Source organism: Tupaia chinensis, unplaced genomic scaffold, assembly GCF_000334495.1.
Source record: "Tupaia chinensis unplaced genomic scaffold, TupChi_1.0 Scaffold138126_1, whole genome shotgun sequence".
NCBI classification, from domain to species: domain Eukaryota; kingdom Metazoa; phylum Chordata; class Mammalia; order Scandentia; family Tupaiidae; genus Tupaia; species Tupaia belangeri.
Window position 1 is genome coordinate 943,751 of NW_006198026.1, and position 7,881 is coordinate 951,631.

Sequence of the window (7,881 nt, forward strand, 5' to 3'; positions counted from 1 at the left end):
AGCAGAGTTAACTATCAACCGATGTTCAGCAGCAGCCGTCTTATGATTACTAAAAGAAAATCTCAAGCATAGATATTAGTTCTTATGGATTTTCATAAAGAATGATACTTATATAATTCTATAGGGATTTAAAACTTAAGGAATTCGAATATACTTACCTATCCTGAAGGGGTGGAGTTAGTGTTCGTTTGGTGAGGGCGGGGACAGTTTTTTCAACTGGTGGTGAAGTGACTAATAAGTTAATGAAAAACTTTAAAATGGGTTTATGGTGTTGTGGATACACTTGTGTAGCCTATGGCACCACTGTTATGTATTTTGTTAGAACATTAGTTACCATGGGACGAGAGTGTCCTGGGTGTATGTGAAAAGATTATTTATATTAAATGTGTCTTGAAGGGCCTTCCAAAGATCAAGAAGAACTTTAGCACACCCTTTACTGTGCCCAATGAAGCGTTGTAATTAACAGTAAGTGGTCAGGGTAAAGGGGAGCGGTCGGGGGACTTTTCGGGAAATCTTACCACACACTCAAGATGTATGAGGGAGCTATGTAATTCTTTTATAGTAGTATATCAGGGAGTCAGAGGGGGGTCACTTCCCAGCAAGGCTATCACAGTCCTGGAGCGAATAGCAAGCGGCCTTGCCGACATGCTAAATGACCCAAGCTTGTTCCAAGGTCGGGGGGCATACAGTCGCGGCCTTGCCAACTTACTGAACCAACCGGAAGCGATGCTCAAAGGTCAAAGGGCTCAGACGGGTCCTGGAGCTCCACCGGGTTGAACTCCTTCAAGAGAGCAAGAACAAGAAGACAGAGCTAGAGAGAGGAAGCACTCCTCAGTGGGGCATGATCATGTCATAATCTTTCCCTTCCATTTTTCCACCCTGGCAGGATTTTGAGCATCCATGTACACTGTCTAAGGTGTTTCCCAAGTCACTGGGGATGGAATTGCAACTGCTGTTGGCTATTTAGGATCTGGCTTCCTTACCCTCTAGAGTGGAAGTCCAGCCACATTTTTCAAATTTTAATCTTACTGATCTGGATATCTAAAATACATAAATAAGTAGCTAATTTTACTGAGTTAGGGATAGAGATTCCTTATCCTACTAATTTGCTTCTTAAACCCATAATATCCTCTGAGCTTAAAAATCACTGATTATTAATATGTTCATTGATGCAAAACCCTCACTGCTTTGAAGGTAGTCTTTCCCATGTTTAAATAGCTAGTGCTACTAGAAAGCTCTTTCTGATATTGAAGAAAAAAAAATCTATTGCTCTGGCACTTCATCTTCATTATGGTGGTTCAACAATTTGGGGCCAGACAGAACAAATCTTTATATTCTTCCATCAGGCATTATCATATATTTTTAAACAGAAATTAGTTTTTACCAAAAAGGTACAATTCTCAAATCTTAAGGAACATACATCATATATATTCAGAAATGCCTCCTAATCCATTGATAGTCTTTCATTTTACTTATCTTTATGTTGCTCCTCTAATACCCAAGTTTTATCTCATTGAAAGGAAGCATCATAGGGACCAGCAGATGGTGCAATGGTTACATCACTAACTCCCATGTAGTCAACCTCGGTTCACGTCCTGGGAGTTTAAAATTCATGCTGGTGGGGTATGCATGTGTGTGTACCAGCCCAAACTCCCAAGAAGAGAATGGAGAAGAGATTGCAGCATGGCCATCACCTCAGGGGGTGATTTCTTGCTTTCTGTGTCTCTGTCTCTCTGGTGAGCATGCACGCCCTATACCAAAAATCTCTCCCCAAAAAAAAGGAAAGGAAAGAAATTCAAATTTGAATCTTGAGTAAGAAAATACTTTGTGAGAAATATTAATTTGAATTTAGATAAATAGGCTAGTTCTGAAAAATACATGAACATGTAGAATATTACTATACAACATCATGTTCCACATTTTGTGTAATTCATCCTCTTATTCTAAAAGAAGTAAAGCAAAGGATTTATGAAAGGTATATCTCAGGATGGAAAGTAGGTGTCTGGGTTCATGCAAAAATATATCTAAAAATCGAAGAGAAAAACTAAAAATTTCTGATGCCTCGAAGGATATATGCTTTAGAATCACAAGAGAAGCCAATGGGGATAATTTTCTCTGCATTACTAATGACATGTATGCATAATTCATTTCATAAAATCAAAATGTCAATCAAGGTAAGTACATAGAAATTCTTCATTATTTTTAAAATTCAGAACAAGAAATCTTTATTATCTTCAAATCTATTTTCATAAAGAATGTTAGACTCTGAATATAATTTCAACTAAAAAATCCAAAATTGGTAGGTTAACATCATTCTATAAGTGTATTTATGTGTAAATACAAGTATTTAATTTATTATTTCTTTTTTTCAAAAACTTAAAATTTAGGAGGAGCGCATTTCAAAAAAGTGAATAATCTCTCAAAGTGACTGAAAAGTCAGGGCCATGAGGTGGCATAGTGGTTAAATTGCTGAACTCCCACGTGGCTATCTGAGGTTTGAGTTCCGGACCTGGAGGCTTGAAAGTCTGTGCATGCCCAAAATCCCAGGAGGAGAACGGAGAAAAAGGCTAGCCATGAGGCCAGCCCCCTTGGAAGGGATGATTTCTCACTTTCCATCTCTCTGTCTCTCTCTAGCAAGCACATAAGCCTTATGGCAAAAACCTTTAAAAGTAAAAGTAACTGATAGCTCACAAATAGTAATCTCAGAAGATTCACAAGTTTATTTTTAAAAATCATTGACACTATTTCATAAATGTATAAAAATTAATATAATTTTAGAACAGTAAATACTACATAAAAATTTTTATGATTGAACTAATGTGTATCCACCCTTCTTACATACATTAATTTATATTATTATTAATTTACTTCCTCTTAATTATTAAAAAACTTTTTAAAAATTTGCGCCATTTAAAAATGATAGGTCTTTGGGACCAGCAGTTAGCATAATGGCTATGTCGCTGAATCCCCACGTAATCGACCATGGTTCAAGTCCCAGACCCGGTGGCTAAAACTCACGTCAGGCATGCGTGCGTGCGTGCCCAAGATTCCGAGAGGAGAATGGAGAAGGGATTGTGGCATGATCATTCCCCCTGGGGGGTGATTTCTTGTTTTCTGTCTCTCTGTCTCTGTCTTTCTGGCAAGCACACGCTCCCTATAGCAAAAAAGAACTCTCAAAAAAAAAATTATAGGTCTTTGATAACTATTTATTTCTCTTTATTCAAAGGATTTCTAAAGTGGAGTTAATTACTTTAGTAGACTTCTAATACAATAAACTTTTAAACAACTTTTTTTATTTTATTTATTTATTTATTTAGGTTTTTGTCATAGGGCATGTGAGCTCACCAGAGAGGAAAGAGACTGAGAGATACCAATAAAAGGAAAGTGAAAAATTGCCCCGCCCCCAAACTGAGGGAGGCTGGCCACACCACAATCCCCTCTCCTCCATTCTTCTCTTGGAATTTTGGGTATGCACACATACATACGAAGCATGATTTTCAAACTGCTGGGTCCAGGACTTGAACCCTGGTTGGCCATGTGGTAGTCCAGTGTCTTAATGACCACACTGCCTGCTGGCCCCAATCATCTACTTTTTTTACCTATAACTAAAAAATATTATATTCTAACAATCCACAACAGACAAAAGTTTCAACATAGTATTTATTCATCTGGCATTCCATTTTTTAAGAACTGGCTATTTTACTTTGATGAGCTAGTAGTATTCAGTTAAATAAATTGAGTGTAATTAAGAAATTTGTTTATCTTCCAGACATGAGAAAAAAATGTTAAGACATAAATATATGACCTTTCTATGCAATAGTTCCAAGGAAACCATTTTATAAACAAATTGTTTCAAACTGCTCTACTTTGTGAGCTTTTTTTTTTACATTTAAGACTTAAACTGAATTTTTTTTTCTTTTATAAAAAATTCATGTTTAATCACTGTACAGGATCTACAATGATCTTTCCCAGCATGAATACCATGCATTTAAGTCAAGTCATTGATATTACCATTTATATTATCATCAGGTAGGTAATTTTTCATTTTAGTTTCTGTTAAATATTTTCCCCCTCCTCCCCTCCCTCCCAGCCCCTATTACCACCTCCTTCTATATTGTCTCTAATATCTTCACTGGCCCTTCCTGCTATTACTTTCTAATCTTTCAGTTTCTGCCTTAAGAGTGCTAAGACCTGGAATCGAATGTCCAAGAATAGTCTCTTTGAACTCTCTAAGTCACAATATAATACGATGGACATAGGAAAAATATTTTCATATCAATCTAGATTTGTCTTTATATATTGTTTTAATAATCAACAAAATCATCTATTTAATTCATTAAATAAATCTTATCACCATCATTTGTAATTCTATTACTAGTAAAATTAGGAATAGTCAGTCACCTAAACAACATGAAAACATGATTTAAAAAAATCATTGAAATACAAAATTTCTAATTGAAAACTATTGAATTGAATTAGTATTTGCTTAAAACAGTAACACAGCATCACTAAATAGAGACCTTTATTGAGATATAAAAGGTATTAAAGTTATTTATTATAAGATGATGAATAATCATTATTGAATAACTCATTTCATAAACTTGTGGCTACAGCCTCTAGTAGATTTATAGATTTACTAGTTGAAACAATATCTGAAATTTAAGGGTGACCAAAAAAAATAGAGGCAGAAGAAGAGCAGAGTCCATTTTGGAGGCTAGTCCAAGACTGACCTCATTCATGTAACCCTAATGATAGAGAATCTCAGACCTGAATCTGTCTTCAAGGGACTGTAGTACTCATGCATGGACAACAACGCTTCAGTGTTGTGGTGAAAATGTGTAAGAATGAGAAAGAACAGTTGTCCTGGTGTATGCAAAAATAATAAAATAACAGATAATAAACATGTGAGGGCCAGCAGGTGACATGGAGTTTACCCAAACATAGGAATGTGTGTAGATGAGGCAGGAAAAGTGAGTTGTAGAATAGCATTCCACAGCAGAGTGAAAAAAGGAGATGTATATAGATAGATAAATAGATAGACAGATAGATGCGTGTGTATCTCAAACTGATAGAGCAAAAATTGAAAGCTAGACATCACAACGTAATGTTCTTTGTTGAAAACAATAAATATAGTTTGATTTCATTATTGTACACTGCATGCATGCTTTGAAAAACTTTATGGTACCCACAAAGATGTACAAAAAATTAAATGTAAATAAGAAATTGTAAAATTAATTGATTAATTTAAAAGTCTGTGTGATGGTTCTCAGGGCTCTGTAGAATCATACACCATCAGCTATCTTTCTGGTTTCATTTTTCATTATTTTTATTATTTCTGTTTCTATTTTTGTTATTGCTACTCAAATCTACTAGACAGATACTTGAACTTTTTTCTCCCTTTTCCCCAATTTTGTCACAGGGTGCATGCTTGCTGGAGATGGGGAAAGAGAAAGAGAGGGAGAGGAAAATTAAGAAAGCACCCTCCTGGGGAATGGCCACACCCCTATACCTTCTCTATTTCTCTTTCCCAAGTTTTGGGAACACATTCACATGTACCTGACTTGTTTTTCAAGCCACTGGGTCTAGGACTAGAATCACGCAGTTGGCCATTTGGGATTCAGCCACCTTAACTACCACACCACCAGCTGACTTGGACTTTTGAACCTGATCTTTCCTATAACTGAACTATCCAGATGACTCACACTTTCCCTCTTCCGTGTCTTTTCTTCATCACCACATTATGTTCCTCTAGTTATCTGATATAATATTATTACCTTGTTTTCCATCTTCAGCAGTCCATAATCTCCATCTCTGCTTTATTTTCTTCCACAATGCCAATCGGCTTCTAACATCTCATTTTGTTTACTTGTCTACATATTCATTCATTTATTGACCTTATATTGTAAGCCTGGAATGTGTTTTCACAGTACAAATCTTACGCAGCTATTTTGGAATCAGAATGCCTGTTTCAGTCTTACAATGAATCACAAACTCTTCTGTAAAATGGGGGCACAGTATACTGTTCCCATATTTACATGTTTGTTGGAAGAGGTAATACTGGGCTGCAATGTATCCCATTAATGTAGAACATTTAGTCTAATACAGGAAATAACTATTTTGCTTAAATGTTTTAAGAAAATAACTGAATTATCACATACCATGCATTTTTAAATGCATTAGAAAATACTCATAGAAGAACATTCAATACTGTTTGCTAAAAGTAGTGAAAAATATCCATGAGTTTGTTTATCCTTTAAAGATATAAGAAATGACACCTGTCTAAGTTACCAAAAGCAGATATGCTGACTGATACGTTCAGAATGAAATTGTGATAAATCTCTAGGAAAGAGTTGCATTCATCTGAAAGTTCTGAAGGTTTTAAACCTTCAGACTTCCCACTGAAACCACCCACTGAAAATAATTAATATTAAAAACAATCATTTTCCAGGAGCAATGTAAGTTATCTAACTTTGCCTTGAACTTTAAAACAGATGTCTGCCTGAGCCCAGAATTATGAACCAGTAAGCACTTACATTATAATCTTCCTTCCTTAAGAAAAATCGCAAAGTAATTGAAAACAAACAACAAAAAATAAAGCTAGTCATAAAATGCATATCTGAGTTTAATTTTCCAGGAATAAACCATTATGTTTTTTTACGAGGGCAAATAAACTCTGACCTTAATAGGTAACAACTAGTGTTTTAGCAGACTAACTAAAAGATATATTTGAAAGAGATCAAAATAATAATTGATCAAAGGAGGATTTTAGCATTTTAAAAATTAAAAGATATTTTACAATTCTTTTATGAGAAGATAAGAAATTAATTAACCTTGGTTTACAGAAAAGTCATAGATTAAATCCTAAGTGAGAGTTAAAATGCAACACTAAGCAATCATCTCTTAAAATGACAAAAAATAGTTCTTACTACGACTAAGGTCGTAGTTTCTATCTTAGGGCTACAGTTCCTAAATATTCTTTAACAATTACATATTGTTCTACAAAGTATATTATTGACATTATTTTAATAAATAGAGTAATATTTAGTTAAAGATTTCAGGGGCATTATCTAAGACCAACTAATTGATCTTTTATGCATTAAAATCATTATATAAACTTGTGGAAATAGCAAATTTAAATATTTTTAAATGCTTATTGTATGCAAGAGGACTTTAAAACTTAGTGGAGAATGGAATTAAATAAGTGGGTTTTTTAATTTATTTTATTTTTTGTTTTCAATTTAATTATTATTATTTTGTTTTACAGTGCACTATAATTTTCTTCTGAAACTTTTAAACTTAATTAATTAATTTACATTCATTTCCTGAGCATGGTCACAACATACAATATGTGATTTCCCATACAAAATGTACTGCATAGTGACTTAATCATACATGTCATGTTATCATCATTAATTTTCCATTTCTAGCTTCATATATATACATGTATATATATTGAATGCATGTCTGACTTCAGGTATGAAACTCTGAGTAGAATGAATATAAGGTAACACCTAGCTGATGATATATAGCTTACTATGGCCATTAAAATGGTCTTTTTAAATATATTTTTAATGTCAAGAAAAGCAGTTTTAGCTTTAATAAATCAAAGAAATACTAGGAACTTTACTTAAAACTTAAAGCCAGGAATCAGGTGAGGATTTTGTTCAAATAGTAGGTACATGAACCTACCAGCAGCTCAAAACAGGACAAAAATCCTTAAAACTGGAAAACAAAGCCTAGAAGAAAATCAGCAATGTTTTAGTCAAAAATCACAAAATACTGTTTCACCAGTTCAATCTCATGTACTTAATCTATCTTCTGTTGTAGTCCGATCTTTTCTATTCAATTCTGGGATATAATAATCAACTCCAGATGGGTCTC